Consider the following 15,196-nt stretch of genomic DNA (forward strand, 5'->3'; position numbering starts at 1 on the left):
AAAAGCAGAAAAAGACCCTGGATGGCTCTCATTCTTATAAAGCCAAGCAGGGGACCCCATGTGGATGAGGCAATGGTCGAGGTGGGAGAATTGACTCCGATGCTTTTCAGGAAAGCAGTGTCACCGGCTGTGACCGAGGACGTCCTGGCCCCACTGACTGACTCTGGAGGGCACGGTGCAGGCCTTCAGCATGCTGGGGATGAGGTTGCAGGGGCGGGGAGGGTGGGCTCGGGAATCACCATGGTGTTGGACCCATCATGAGAATCAGTCTGTTGTCAACTTCAGCAGGTAACTCCATAGGATATGACCGTGTTGAAGGGGTGGGATGCGGTAGGGGTCAAAGGTCAGGGCAAAGGGCACTGACATGGAGAATAGGAGTCTTTGTAAAGAAGGATCATAATGAAGTACGTGACCTTACCCAGTGCTGGTTGGTGATAACAGGGAAGAATGGGGGAATTGAACAGGAGCAAAACCAAGGTCAGTCCAGAGAAGAGGAGGGAGGAGACTGGAGGATGGTGGAGGATTAAGACAGTATCTTGCAGCCCCATGGGGGAAAGCTGGGCCACAACTGACCCTGTCCCCCTTTTCTGATTCTGATTTGTATCTCACTCCACACACCCTTGTTAGATTCAGAACACAGGGTCCCTCTGATGAAGGTGGAGCCAGAGAGACTGAGCTCCTGTCCTCAGCACTCAGGAGTCATCTCATCTAAGAAAGATGCTTTAGGGAGAGGAACTGGGTTTTGGTCCCAGGGCCCGGTGTGGGGGGCTCCACCTCCAATAATCTGGCATAGAGCAACCCCCCCCCCCCCCAAAAAGGAACCTCTGCATCAATTTTGTGGTGCCAAGACCTAGAGATTTGAGGTCAAGGCCTTGTCAAGAGAAGGAGCAGGAGGTGGCCGGTAAGTGGGTCTTGAATGACTGTGACCCTTGGTGTCTGAGCCCTAGACCTCAAGGCCATGGCTGCCTGGCCTCCAAGTTCTCCAGGTGGCAGGCTTGGAAACCAGACATGTGCTGCCCTCTACTGGCTGGTCAGCTCACTTCTGCTGAGCTCAGGCTGAAGCTGAGGTGAAAGGGACAGAAGGGGAGCCTCCGAGGTGGGGTGTGCTGCTCTGCACCAGCCCCTTCACTCTGGAAAGGGTGTAGGAGGGGCCTTGGGGGCCTCTCAAGAACTCTAGGGGGATGGGAGAGCCAGGACCTGAAATCCAACGGCAGGGGAATTAGGTCTCCATGAGCTTGCAGGCCTGAGTCGTCTGGCCCAAAGATGAGGATGCAGAAAGGCCAGCAGGGACAGAAAGGAAAGGCGGCTCAGGAGTGGCAGGAGGCTCACAAGTGAGAGGCCACAGCAGGATCCCAGCAGGCAGGGTCTCGGCACCCCTTCCCAATAGCTCCGTCAGAGCCAGTCCATACCTCCAGGAGCCCAGCAAGCCCAGGTGGGACTCAGAGATACCACCTGGGGAGGCTTTGAGGGACCTGGGCCAGCCCAGTCAGGGGAAGGGCAGGGAGGAGAGGGATGGAGGAGGGGCTGAATTCCAGTCCCCCAGGAACCTGGTGCCCAGAAATCTTGAGTCAGAGCGGGAGACACATTCATACAGGGCAAGCTTGAGCCTGAGGCATAAAAGCAAGAAGGAAGGAGGAAGAACACACACACCTGCACCCGTATCACTCAGAACTCTAGAGGAGAATGGGAGGATGGGGGAGAAAAACACACACATGCCTCTTTTTATATAAAATTGCATATTTAATTTGGTCATGAATTCATAAACACATGAGTATTTTGTACCTAATGGCCTTTCTTGTACTGTTTGATATTTCCAACAGACTCTTCTAAAATAAGAACTTCCAACAGAGAGAAGAGTAAAAAGATAAACCACCACTAGTGAAAAAATTAAGTGCCTATCTTGGGTCAGGTGCTCTTTGGATTGGATATAAAACAAGGCAACTTCATGCTCTCACCAAGCTTACCTTAAATAAACATGATGAACACTGACAAGGCTAATACTTTAGGTGGGCACTAAGGAAGTCCTCTGAGAAAGGGATAAGTGACCTGACACTTGATTGACAAGAATTCATTTCTATCTCCCTCTGAAGATGAAGGCAGAGTGTCCTCCACAAAAGGAACAACAAAAGCAAGAAACACGTGACTTCCGGGGAACAGAGGGGCAGTAGGGCAGGACCTCTGAAAGGGAAGAGGAAAGGGCTATTGCACCAAGGCCACTGAGGTAGGACCCCTACCAAACTCCACTGGAGCACCATACCCTGAATGTCCCTAAATACTCAGCCAATTCTAGTTTGGGTCCAGCCATGCCAGTCTTGGGCACACAAAGTTTTGAGATGGAAAAGATAAACTGAGGAGTACTACTTTCATAACATCATCCTGCCATGACTGGAATACTATAGAGATAGGTGTGCTGGAAGGAGGGCTGAAGTGCTTACAAAGTATTTTTTACAGTAAGAGGAAGTGATCTGCCCTCCCTGAGCTGAGGGTGCTGCAGTGCATCTTCCACACTAAGAGTACTCAAGCAAGGAGACCTCCCACCAAGAACTGGGAGGGGAAATGGAGGAGGAGCCAGAGAAGGGGAGGAGACACCAGGAGAGGCCCGCTTGCATGTCTTCATTCTGAAAACCAGATCACAATACAGACAGGGCAAGATGGCAGAGCAGAAAGACCCTGAGCTTGGGTCCTCTCACGGGCAGCCCAAATTACAACTATTTGCAGAGCAAGCACTGATAAAAAAGACAGGAACCCACCAGCATAGATCTTCTACAACTAAAGACATAAAGCAGGAACCACACTGAGATGGTTGGAGTGGGCAGACTCACACTATCATCAAGTACCATACTCCTGGGTGGACAACCCACAAAGTAGGGAATTATATTGCAGGGTTTTTCCACCGGAGAGTTCTGAGCCCCAGGTGGGCTCTCCAGCCCAGGGATCCTGCATCAGCAAGATGAACCCCCAGAGCCTTTGGCTTTGAAGGCAAGCAGGGTCCTAATTTTGCGTGTCCCACAGGACTGGAGGAAACAGACACTTCAGTCTTCAAGAGCACACACATGCACTGGGACCTAGGGCAAAAGTGGTCACTTGATGGAAAGCTGGGTTAGAGCTGCCTGCTGGTCTTAAAGAGTGTCCCAGAGGGGCAGTGGGTGGGTGTGGCTCAGGCTGTGGGTATAGACACTGGTAACAGCTGTACTTTTCACACTGTCCATGGGATTCTCGTGGCAAGAATACTGGAGTGGGTTGCCATTTCCTTTTCCAGTGACCCATGTTTTATCAGAACTCTTCACCGTGACCCACCCATCTTGGGTGGCACTGCATAGCATAGCTCATAGCTTCATTGAATTACGCAAGCCCCTTTGCCATGACAAGACTGTGATCCATAAAGGGGATTGACAGAGGAGCCTGGCAGGCTAGTCTATGGGATCACAAAGAGTTGGACACAACTTAGCAACTGAACAGTAACAGCCATACTTGGAAACTTCTTCTGTTGGTGGACACGGGTGCTTATAGGCACTATTGTGGGATCTTCCCCCTAGCTCATTAGCCCCAGTAGCTAATGAGTTGGGTGGGGTTGATCAGCCCCACCCAACAGCCTGTAGGCACCACTGCTGGGATGTGGTTATTGTTGTTTAGTTGCTAAGTCATGTCTAATGCTTGCTACTACTGCTAAGTCGCTTCAGTAGTGTCCGACTATGTGCGACCTCATAGACTGCAGCCCACCAGGCTCCCCCGTCCCTGGGATTCTCCAGGCAAGAACACTGGAGTGGGTTGCCATTTCTTTCTCCAATGCATGAAAGTGAAAAGTGAAAGTGAAGTCGCTCAGTCGTGTCTGACTTTTCGCAACCCCATGGACTTCAGCGCACAAGACTCCTCCATCCATGGGATTTTCCAGGCAAGAGTACTGGAGTGGGGTGCCATGTCTAACACTTTGCAGCATGCGAATGGACTGTAGCATGCCAGGCTTCCCTGTCCTTCACTATCTCCCAGAATTTGTTCAAATTCATGTCCACTGAGTCAATGACGCCATCCAACCATTTCACTCTCTGTTGCCCCCTTCTCCTCCTGCACTCAATCTTGCCTAGCATTACGGTCTTTTCCAATAAGTCAGCTCTTGCATCGGGTGGCCAAAGTATTGGAGCTTCAGCTTCAGCATCAGTCCTTCCAATGAATATTCAGGGTTGATTTACTTTAGGATTGACTGGTTTGATCTCCTTGCTGCCCAAGAGACTCTCAAGAGTCTTCTCCAGCACCACAGTTCAAAAGCCTCAATTCTCAGCCTTCTTTTTGGTTGAACTCACATCTATTCATGACTACTGGAAAAATTATAGCTTTGACGATACAGACCTTTGTCGGAAAGTAATGACTCTGCTTTTTAACACACTGTCTAGGTTTGTCACAGCTTTTCTTCCAAACTGCAAGTGTCTTTTAATTTCATGATTGCAGTCACTGTCCACAGTGCTGGGATGCTTCAGGCCAAACAACTAACAGTCCCACCCATCATCAGACAGCTGAGTAAAGACGTCCTGAGCCCACCACCACCTCTAGGCATGCCTGTAGACATGGCACTGCCCACCAGTGGGCCAAGACCCAGCTTCCCCCGCCAGTGGGCAGGTAAGGGTCCTGCCCTCCAGGAAACCTTCACTAGCCTCCGGACAGCCTCAGCCACCAAGGGGCAGAATGCAAGAAAACCACAGTCCTGCAGACTGTGGATGCAACCTGTACACAGCAGGTGACACCCTGTCCTAGGACCAACTGGGCCCCAACCCTGCCTGTTAGCAGGCCAATACAAGCTTCAGGACATGCCAGATTCGATCCCCAACTGTGTCAGGAACTACCCCCAACCCCCACCCTGCCCCAGTGATCTGACCCCAACTCGGGATACCTGGGCCCTGTAGCCAGACTCCAGGGCATGGCTCTGCCTGCCAGTCATCTGGCACTAACCCCAGGACCTGGCTTCACCCACCAGTGGGTGGGCAACAGCCTTGGCGTTCTCTGGACCCTGGCCATGCCCACCAGTGAGCCAGCACTAGCTCCAGGTCCCATGGGGCTCTGCAGCCAGCTTCCCTGGGACCAGGCACCACTAATGAACCGCTGGCAGCCTCCACACAGGGTAGGCCCCAGCAACCAGGCCTGTGACACCGCCTACAGAGCCCACCCCCAACAACAGAGGGAACACCCCTAGAGCAGGGGTCCCCAACCTCCAGGATCGAATGCCTGAAGATCTGAGGTGGAGCTGATGTCATAATAGCCAAAATAAAGTGCATAGAATTGCCAATAAGATATTGAAGAGAAGTAGTAAAACAGCGCATCCTGGTCTTATTCTCGATCTTACAGGAAAAGCTTTTTGTCTCACTACTGGAGAAACTCTTTGAAAAAGCCCTTTGATTTTTTTTTTTTTTTTGATGATTACTTTTTCCTTCTAAAACCCAGGAACAATATTAAGCAAAATGAAGAGGCCAAGCCTCAGAGAAACGTGGCTCGGTATTTTAAGAAGTATGAATATATAGTTGGTCCCTCAGAGGACTTACAGAACAAGGGAGCTTGACCACAGCTTAGTTTGCCACTTCAAGCAGAGCTGTATTGGAGAATCCCAGAAGTTTTAAAAGCAGATAAGTTTTCTGGACTCTTGGAATCTCTTACCAAAACTTCGGGATCAGCTTCGAGAAGTCTTACAATAAGTAGGAATGACTTGTCAATATTACAAAACTTATTTCCTAGCTTCCCTTTTATTCTGGTTTGAAAACCAATAGCCAGGTCAAGATTCTAAAGTAATGGAAAAGTATGTTTAGTCACTGGAAAATTCTTTCAGGGACAATATAAGCATATGTATCGTACAAAGCAACCAATTATCTATTTCTTTCTTGGGAAAGGTAATAATATGAACAGACTTGTTCACAAAGGAAAAATCGATCAACGTTTTAAAAAGACTGCTGCTGCTAAGTCGCTTCAGTAGTGTCCGACTCTGTGCAACCCCATAGATGGCAGCCCACCAGGCTCCTCCGTCCATGGGATTCTCTAGGCAAGAATACTGGAGTGGGTTGCCATTTCCTTCTCCAGTGCATGAAAGTGAAAAGTCAAAGTGAAGTTGCTCAGTCGTGTCTGACTCTTAGTGACCTCATGGACTGCAGCCTACCAGGCTCCTCCGTCCACGGGATTTTCCAGGCAAGAGTACTGGAGTGGGGTGCCATTTAAAAAGACAGCTGATATGAATTCCTTGTGGCAGAGTGGAGATGCACAAAAGGAGGGAAAAGCCCAAGAACTTTTGCTTTGGTTCAAGGGACGAATGGAAAATAATTGTTTGTGCAAGGATATAGATCAGTGGAAAAAAATTACAATACCCATCATACCTGCTTTTTTGGATCAACTTAGAAGTGGTAGAAGCATAGAAAAAATAATCTTTTTATAATACCTGGGGTTTTCCACTGGAGACCCACAGGCTTCTGACAGGTTATGTGAAAGTCTAATCTTCTCCCTCCAGTTATGTGGACACAATAGCACTTAATTTTTTTTAGACCCAAGATCTATCCTTTAATTTGACAGATTTATAGATACAGCCTCTGACTTTTTGCCCCTGTATGTGCAATATTTATATTTCTTCTTAAGCATGCTACGAGTCCCATACGGACTGTGGTGAAAAAGGAAGGAATGAGAGATGTGGAAGCTATCAAATGTCTTCCTTGGTTTGGACAACACCACTGAAGGCAAACTAAGGGGGAGTTCTGGATGGAATTGAGCTTCCCTGGTGGCTCAGATGGTAAAGAATCTGCCTGCAGGGCAGGGGACCCGGGTTTGATTCCTGGGTCGGGAAGATCCCCTGGAGGAGGAAATGGCAACCCATTCCAGTATTCATGACTGGGAAATCCCATGGACAGAGGAGCCTGGTGGGCTACAGTCCATGGGGTCACAAAGAGTTGGACATGAATTAGCGACTAAAACAACAAGCTCTTCCCTTTTCCTATCCTGACACCTTGACGAGCCCACATTGTACATGAAAAGGAAAGGCACAAGAACCTTTCCTGTGATGTGAATGGAAATTAAACCACAATACTGTGGTGCCCCATTTTTACTTCTTAGACTAGCAAAGGATTTAAGTTCAATGTGGCGAGGGTGTAGGGAGACAGGGAAACTTGTTTACTCTTCAGTTCAGTTCACTTGCTCACTCGTGTCCAACTCTTTGCGACCCCATGAACCACAGCACGCCAGGCTTCTCTGTCCATCACCAACTCCCAGAGTTTACTCAAACTCATGTCCACTGAGTCAGTGATGCCATCCAACCATCTCATTCTCTGTCATCCCCTTCTCCTCCTGCCCTCAATCTTTCCCAGCATCAGGGTCTTTGCAAATGAGTCAGCTCTTCACATCAGGTGGCCGAAGTATTGGAGTTTCAGCTTCAGCATCAGTCCTTCCAATGAACACTCAGGACTGATCTCCTTTAGGATGGAGTGGTTGGATCTCCTTGCAGTCCAAGGGACTCTCAAGAGTCTTCTCCAACTCCACAGTTTAAAAGCATCAATTCTTCAGTGCTCAGCTTTCTTTATAGTCCAACTCTCACATCCGTACATGACTACTGGAAATACAATAGCCTTAACTAGATGGACCTTTGTTGACAAAGTAACGTCTCTGCTTTTTAATATGCTGTCTAGTTTGGTCATAACTTTCCTTCCAAGAAGTAAGCGTCTTTTAATTTTCATGGCTGCAGTCACCATCTGCAGTGATTTTGAAGTAAAAAAAAATAAAGTCTTTCACTGTTTCCACTGTTTCCTCATCTATTTGCCATGAAGTGATGGGACCAGATGCCATGATCTTAGTTTTCTGAATGTTTACTCTTAGCGTGAGTTAAAATGGTCCAGCCTTTTTTTTTTTTTTTTTTTTTTTGAGGGCTTTATCATTATCTGAGAAAAAGTATAAAATTCTCTAACCCACTGACACAACAATTTCACTTCGAAGCATTTACCCAGTAGACAATACACATACATGTATGACTCATACAAGTATATGCTACCCACTCCAGTACTCTTGCCTAGGAAATCTCATGGACAGAGGAGCCTGGTGGGCTACAGTCCATGGAGTCACAAAGAGTTGGACACGACTGAGCGACTGACACACACACACACACACACACACACAGACAACAGCTATTATCTCTCCTACTCACTTGACACAAGCAGGTATTGTTGCTGTTGTTCAGTCGCTCAGCCGTGGGCAACTCTTTGTGACCCCATGTACTGCAGCACACCAGGCTTCTCTGTCCTTCAGTATCTCCTGGAGTTTCCTCAGACTCATGCCCATTGAGTTGATGATGTCATCCAACTGTGCATTACCTTCTATTTTATTTTCGTTTTGTAGACTGCTTGTATTCTGACCAGACAATTCTGTCAATATAATAGCTTTCTCATTCTCCCTTCCCATTTTTTACTTCCGAAGTCTTTTTCTTTTCCATACTGTGTCTTACATATGTTGTCTAACACAGAGTTTGTTCAGTGGTCATCGATCTTGATTTTATGGAGACATTTTTCATTTCCTGGGTCTATTTAAGCTTCCCATATGGCTATTATTAGGCCTCCCAGGCTGAGTCAGCTGGGGCTGTGTCTGCCGTGCAGAGAGGACAGTAGACTGGAGCAGGTGTGCTGCGTCTGCAGTGAAGTGGGTGCGAGTTTCCCAGGCTGGGTAACTTGAGATGTCTGCCTTTACTCTGTGCTGACGTATCAGCTGGGGTCGGGTTCCTCTGTAATTCCACTCCGTCCCCCTTGTGCCCAGATCAGACTCAGCCCAGAATGACAGGGCTTTTCACTCATAGCCCAGCACCTGCTTGAGAGAGGGGCGCCCCCCACGACCAGAGTGTCATCCCTGCTTCCTGCAGTGTTCTGCCTGGTGCTGACTGTCTAATAAGAAATAGAGTCTCGTCAGTGTAAGACCAAGGCCAATCTGGGGGAGAAAGCTGTTTTGATCAGAAAGTTGGGAGAATCGCTAAGCTTTCACTCTGGCCACATTTTTGGAAGAGTTTGCTCTGACTTCTTAGTGATGAAGAGTCATGCTGGGGGATCCTTTGGGTGCTGCTGCCTCCATGTTCCCTTGTTGATGTTTTCCGGGTGAGACCCCTGAAGCTGCAGATGGGTGGTCTCTGCCACAGGTTTTTGGAGGTCGCGGTGCTCTGGATTGGCTGTTAACTGTGGGCATTGGATCCAGCCTGGGAGGGAGAGAAAGTAACAGCTCCAGACTGGAAAGTGAAACCTGTTTTGCTCCCTGGCTGTGGAAGAACGCGCTCCCTGAGCTGCCTGCAGAGTTGTCAGAAGTGGTGATGACCCTGTGGGGGTTGGACCCTAAGCTGCCGCTGAAGTTCCAGATAAACAAGTGGGAGAGGAGTTGGTAGTGGGCCGGCAGGCCCCTTGCTTTATTGTAGGAGGGAGCCAAGGTGGGGGTGACCCCCTAAGTAGGAACTAGGCTTTGGACGAGCCGCCTCCTCGCCTGGCATTGGTCATGCGTCAGTCATCTGTCCTGTGTCCTCAGTGTGCACAGAGAGGTCCATGACCACTCTCCATTCTGCCGAGGGAGCCTGGTGCCTTCCTCTAAGGGTCGGGCCTGGGCAACTAGAGCAGCACGGGGCCACTCAGGGCTCGGGGTGTAAATATTTTTAGCTTCCTGGCCACCACAGGGTCTCGGGTGGCTCCTGAACTAGCTGTAGTGTCTTGACACAAAGTTAGGCATCGATTTTCTGTAAACGAACAACTGTTCAGAAACATATGTATGTTCCAGAAAGCTTTATTTACAAAGAATCTCGGTGCTGGATGTGGGCATGGGCCATGGCTTGCTGACCACACAGCGCAAAGCTCGGGGTGGACTGCTCAGTCAGCATGTGGGCTTCGGAAGTCACCAGACCCACTTCCCTGACTGGGGTCTGATGAGGCGGTGGCAGGCCCCACTGCACACCTGGGCGGGCTGGATGTGTGGCAGGTGTTGACCCTGAACGTGGGGTGTGCCTGAAGCATGTCATCCGTGTTCCAGTTTGTGCCCTGATTCCTGGGTCACGTGCTTTGACAGTGTCCCACCTGAAGAGGGTGATCACTGCCAGCAGTCTTCCTGGAAGTGGGCTTAGGAGTCGTTGGCAGGCTGCTGGCTCTGTGGTTCCGGTTGGGGGCTGGCCTCCTGTTTCTTCATGCTCAGGCACCTCAGAAGGCTCTCTATGGCTGGGGTTCTTGGGAGACTTCTGGGGAGCCTGGTGTGGAGAGGGTTCAGGAACACCTGACTAGGGGGCCCTGGTGTTGCGATGCCTCCTGGAGTTACCTCCCTCTGGGCCGGCTTCCACGTTGAGTGATTTTGTTTGCATCACCCACACTGAGCAGAAGTGCAGGCTGCCTCAGGGTTGGGGGGCGGGTCCAGTTTGGCAATGCTGGTGGCGTCTGATGCTTCACTTTTGCCCCTGTTCCAGTCAGCTGTCGGCCATGAATACCAGTCAAAGCTCTCCAAGCACTGCTTTCAGGTCGACTCCGTCTGGGGGTTTGGAGGCAAGTTTGGTGTCCAGGTGGACAGGTGAGTGAAATAGGTGAGTGAAGCGTTGTGAGCAGACAAGAATCGGGGTAGTGGCTTACCTTGGGGATCAGGAAGGGGGCTCCTGGGTGCTGGCCGTGTGCAAGTGCTTCATTACCAAAAAGGTATCGTGTGTGCCTGTCTCTGGCACATGTGTGAAGCTCCCACAAGATGGTTTGAAGACATCAGGAGAGGACAGTGCTGGTACCCACCCCTGCTTCAATCTACCTCCGCATTCTCACCAACCATGTAATCCCACCATGGAATTATCCATAACATGACTTCTGTCTACACGGGGTATCCTGTGTTGAGCTTGCTGCCAAACCCTACACAAGGGTGAGAGACCAACGGCAGGGCGGTTAGGACAGATGTCAGGCAGCTTCCGGGGTCTTCTCTTGCAGAGGTTGTAAAAGAGCCTTGGTCAGAGACCTGCTTCTCAGGTACAACACCAGTCTCAGACACCAAAACTCACTCTTTATCAAGCAAAGAGTTGGCATATGTTTTAAGTAGGGTATCCAGTAAACTAAGAGGTCTATGCTAGTGGGATCTTAGAGCAGAGAAAACTGTGCCAGAACCTTGAGTCCATGAAAGAGAACAAGTTGACATGGATGAACTGACCACCCAGAGCCACCATAAGAAGTATATTAGTTAGCTTGCACTGTGTAACAAACAACCTCAGATCCTAGTGGCTTAAAATAACGTGTATTTGTTATCTCAGGTTCTTTCGGTGGGGTCAGAAATTCAGAAATGGCTTAGCTGTGCGATTCTGGCTTGGGAGTCCCTCATGAGGTTATCGTCAAGATGTCATGGAGGGCTGCAGGTTTCTGAAGGTCGTTCTGGGGCTGGAAGATCAGCCTGCAAGATGGCACACTCACAGGGCTGTTGGCCGAGCCTCAGCTCCTCCCCACACGGACCTCTCCTCAGGCTGCTTGAGCGTCCTCACAACATGGCGGCTGGCTTCGCCCAAGGCAGGAAGTCCGAGAGAGAGTGAGGAAGAGTCTGAAATGCCTCTGATGGCCCTCTTTTCAGTAGTTACATGCTGTCATTTCTACCTTATTCTATTCATTAGAAGCGAGTCACTAAGCTCAGTCCATACTTAAGGGGAGGGAGATTGGGTTCCCTTCTGAGCAGAGGAACACCCCAAAACTTGAGGACATAATTTAAAACCACCTCAGCAAAACCCCAGGGACAGCAGTATTCTGGGAGCTTCTTTCGGCTTAGACTTTGTGACGGACTACGGGACGGTACCAACTGTCGCTAGCCCCCCTCCCTCCTCCCCAGTCAGAAAGTGGCCTCAGCTGGCTGTGTCTACAGGGCCTAAGACCTCTGGGTGTCGGCCACCGTGTCCTCACTCTGGAGATCACACTCATTCTCCTCTAAGCATCGCACACCTGGAACCCAGCATCCTGGGCAACCCAGGGAGCATACCACATCCTCTCCCACAAGTTGGCTCCAGCACCAGTTTTTAAATATTTACTAATTTGGCCATGCTGGGTCTTAGCACCAGTTTTTAAAGAGTTACTTATTTGGCCACGCTGGGTCTTAGCTGCATCGCGCTGGATCTTTTAGTTGCAGCATGTGGGATCTTTAGTCGTGGCATGTGGGATCTAATTCCCTGAGCAGGGATCAATCCCAGGCCCTTTGCATTGGGAGCATGGGGTCTTAGCCACTGGAGCATCAGGGAAATCCCAGTAGCATCATTTTTTGAAGCAATAAGACAAATGGAGCCTTCGATTTGATAAAGTCTCAGCCAATTCTGATAAAGAGTGCCTGGTCACATTTCTGAGTTTTGGGCAACTCGGCAGGATGTCAAAAAATTGGGCCCAATCACACGTACAGGCTCATTCTATGATTTCCAGGACACAACCATAAATAACAGTTCATGTTCAACAGGCCCAAAGAGAACAGCCATTGTGGGTTATCTACTGTTGCACAGTGAACCACCCAGAACTTAGTGGCTGCAAACAGCCACACATTCTCTCTCATCAGGCTGTGGGTCGGGGGGCTGATGGGGGCCTGATGTGTGGTCGATCTCCAGTGGGGACACTCCTGCGTCCACAGTCGGCTGGTGGGTTAGCTGAGGTTGGCTGCTCCAGGGTAGCCATGGTTCATGATGGACAAGCTGGCTGTTGGCAGGGATAATGATGGGAGTCTTGTCCTCCAGCAGGCTGGCCTGGGCTAGTTCACAGGGAAGTGGCCAGAGAGCAATGCTCTCAAGGCCCTGGAAGCTTGTCACTTTGCCTCTTTCTGTTGGCCAAGCCAAGTCACAAGGCCAGCCCAGAAGCTGTAGAAATATGCCATGCCTCTTTACAGGAAATGTTGCAAAGTAATGTGGCAAAGGGGGCAGTTACAGGCCAGGGCAGGAGAATCATGGCCTCCTACAATCCACTCCATGTGTGGTCTTCTTGACTTGAAGCTGAAGAAGAGATTGGATAGAACGCAACATCTTCCCGCTGTTGTTATTGTTGTTCTGTTGCTAAGGCGTGTCTTACTCTTTGCAACCCCATGAACTGCAGCACCCCAGGCTTCCCTGTCCTTCACTATCTCCTGGAGTTTGCTCAAACTCATGTCCATTGAGTCTGTGATGCAACCTGACCATCTCATCCTCTGTCTCCCACTTCACTGGATAGAACTGAACATCTTCCTGCTAAAAACTCTTTAAAAGCAAAAAAGACAGCTTTGAAACAGAGTTAGAAACATCTATTTGAAGCCAAGGGCCAAAATCGCACTGAATAGTGATGTGTTACTAGTGGTCTCATTAAAGTCAGGGACAAGTCAAGGATGTTGTGATCACCTCTGCAAATTATCAATGCTCTGAAAGTTCTAGAATGTGCTATCAGACAAGAAAAGTCAATAATAATTGTAGTTGCTGAAAGAGGGAAATAAAATAGCCACTGATTGAAGATGATATGATGGCCTACCTGAAAAACCCAAAAGTATCAGCTGAAACATGGTGATAATGGAACAGCTCTGTCAGGGAGTCAGATGCTAACAACTCTCCAGAGTTATTGTTGGCAAAAGAATCAGTGTACCTGCTGGAAACTGCAGCGGAGAAAGGATGCAATCCAAAAAAGCAAGGTGCTGGGAGAAATAGAAATACCCTATGATTAAACTTAAGAGGAATAAAATACCAATATGCACAAAAACGTAAAGTTCTACTGAGGAACGAAGGATGGAAGGAAAGGATTGGGGGAGGGAGGGAGGAAGTTTGTATAGATGGATGGATGGATAAATGAACAGATAAATGGATAAATGAACAGATGATTGGATGGATTAATGAGTTGATGGGTGGATGGATGGATGGGTGGTTGGATAGATGGATGGATTGATAGACAGATGGAAGATGGATGGATGAGTGGATGAATAGATTAGTGAGTAGATAGATGGCTGGACAGATGACTGGCTGACTGGATGGACAGGTGGATGCATGGATGGGTGGATGGATGGATGGATGGATGAATTACTGAGTGGATGGATGGATGGATTAGTGAGTATCGGATGGATAGATGAACAGATGGCTGGCTGGCTGGAAGGGTGGATGAACGGAGGATGGAATGAATAAAGCAGATGTTTACACTCCAATTCTAGAAACATACTCTACAAAATTGAGTAGGAGCTGGGCAATAATTGTTTTCCCCAGAACAGTGACAAGTGTTTGGAAACGGCCTAAGTGCTCATCAGTGAGCGGGGAGGTACAATCTGTGGATACCCCACAAGGAACAGCCCTCCCCCTCCTTCCTGCCACCTTCCCCATCCCCAGGAGCTCATCAGGATTCTTCGCATGCCCCACCCCCAACCCCATCCTCACGGGGGTGCTGCTTGAGTTCACCACCTGTTAAACTCAACTCATAAGAAGCTCCCTTTACTGAGATACTTTAATAAAACCTCCGGGGAACCCTCAGCACCTTCATTTCTAAAAAGGTGGCTCTGGTGAACCCTCGGGCACAGAGAGCAGAGCAGACACACTAGGAACAAGCGCATCAGCGCGGGGTGATTGACCACCCTCACGCTCACACTTAGAAACAAGGAAGACAAACGGACGAGAAAGCCTTCACGCTTTTTGTGTAAAATAACCGTGAGCCTGAGTCAGGCTCCACCTGCTCCTCAGGGCAGGTACCTCTGGGAGGTCACGTCTCCTCACCAGGGTTCCTCTCCAGAGTGGACACACCAAGCGTGGGGACTGAGCTGTGTCCTGAGTCTGCACTCGAGAAATGAGGAGCTGGCTGGCCCTGATCTCCTGGCAACAATCCACGTTTCCACCAGATTCGTTTTAATTTTTCCAACTAGGAGGACCCTCTTACAGGACTTTCAAGGTCTTCCCACGTGGAGGAAACTTGGATGAGCATGATACGACTTGGTGCGACCTGGCGGATGTACGGACTCTTAAACCCTGAGAGCCCAGGGTCTACAGCTCCTGAAAAGGAATCTGCTGAAGAGGACAGGCCTGACAAGTCAAATGAGGGAAAAACAATGCAGCCTGGGGGCTAAGCCTTTTCTCTTTCACTTTCTTGACATTTATATTTACATTTCTTTTAATACATTTTCAAAAACTTCCTTTTTTTTTTTTTTTTTACAATTTTCACGTTTGCAGAAGTCCCTTTTTCATGTTTTCAAAAGCTCCCGTTTCTCTATTACACTGCCACTGCAGCCCAGCTGTTACAAAGATAATCTG

Source organism: Bubalus kerabau, chromosome 4 (genome assembly GCF_029407905.1).
Source record: "Bubalus kerabau isolate K-KA32 ecotype Philippines breed swamp buffalo chromosome 4, PCC_UOA_SB_1v2, whole genome shotgun sequence".
Lineage (NCBI taxonomy): Eukaryota > Metazoa > Chordata > Mammalia > Artiodactyla > Bovidae > Bubalus > Bubalus kerabau.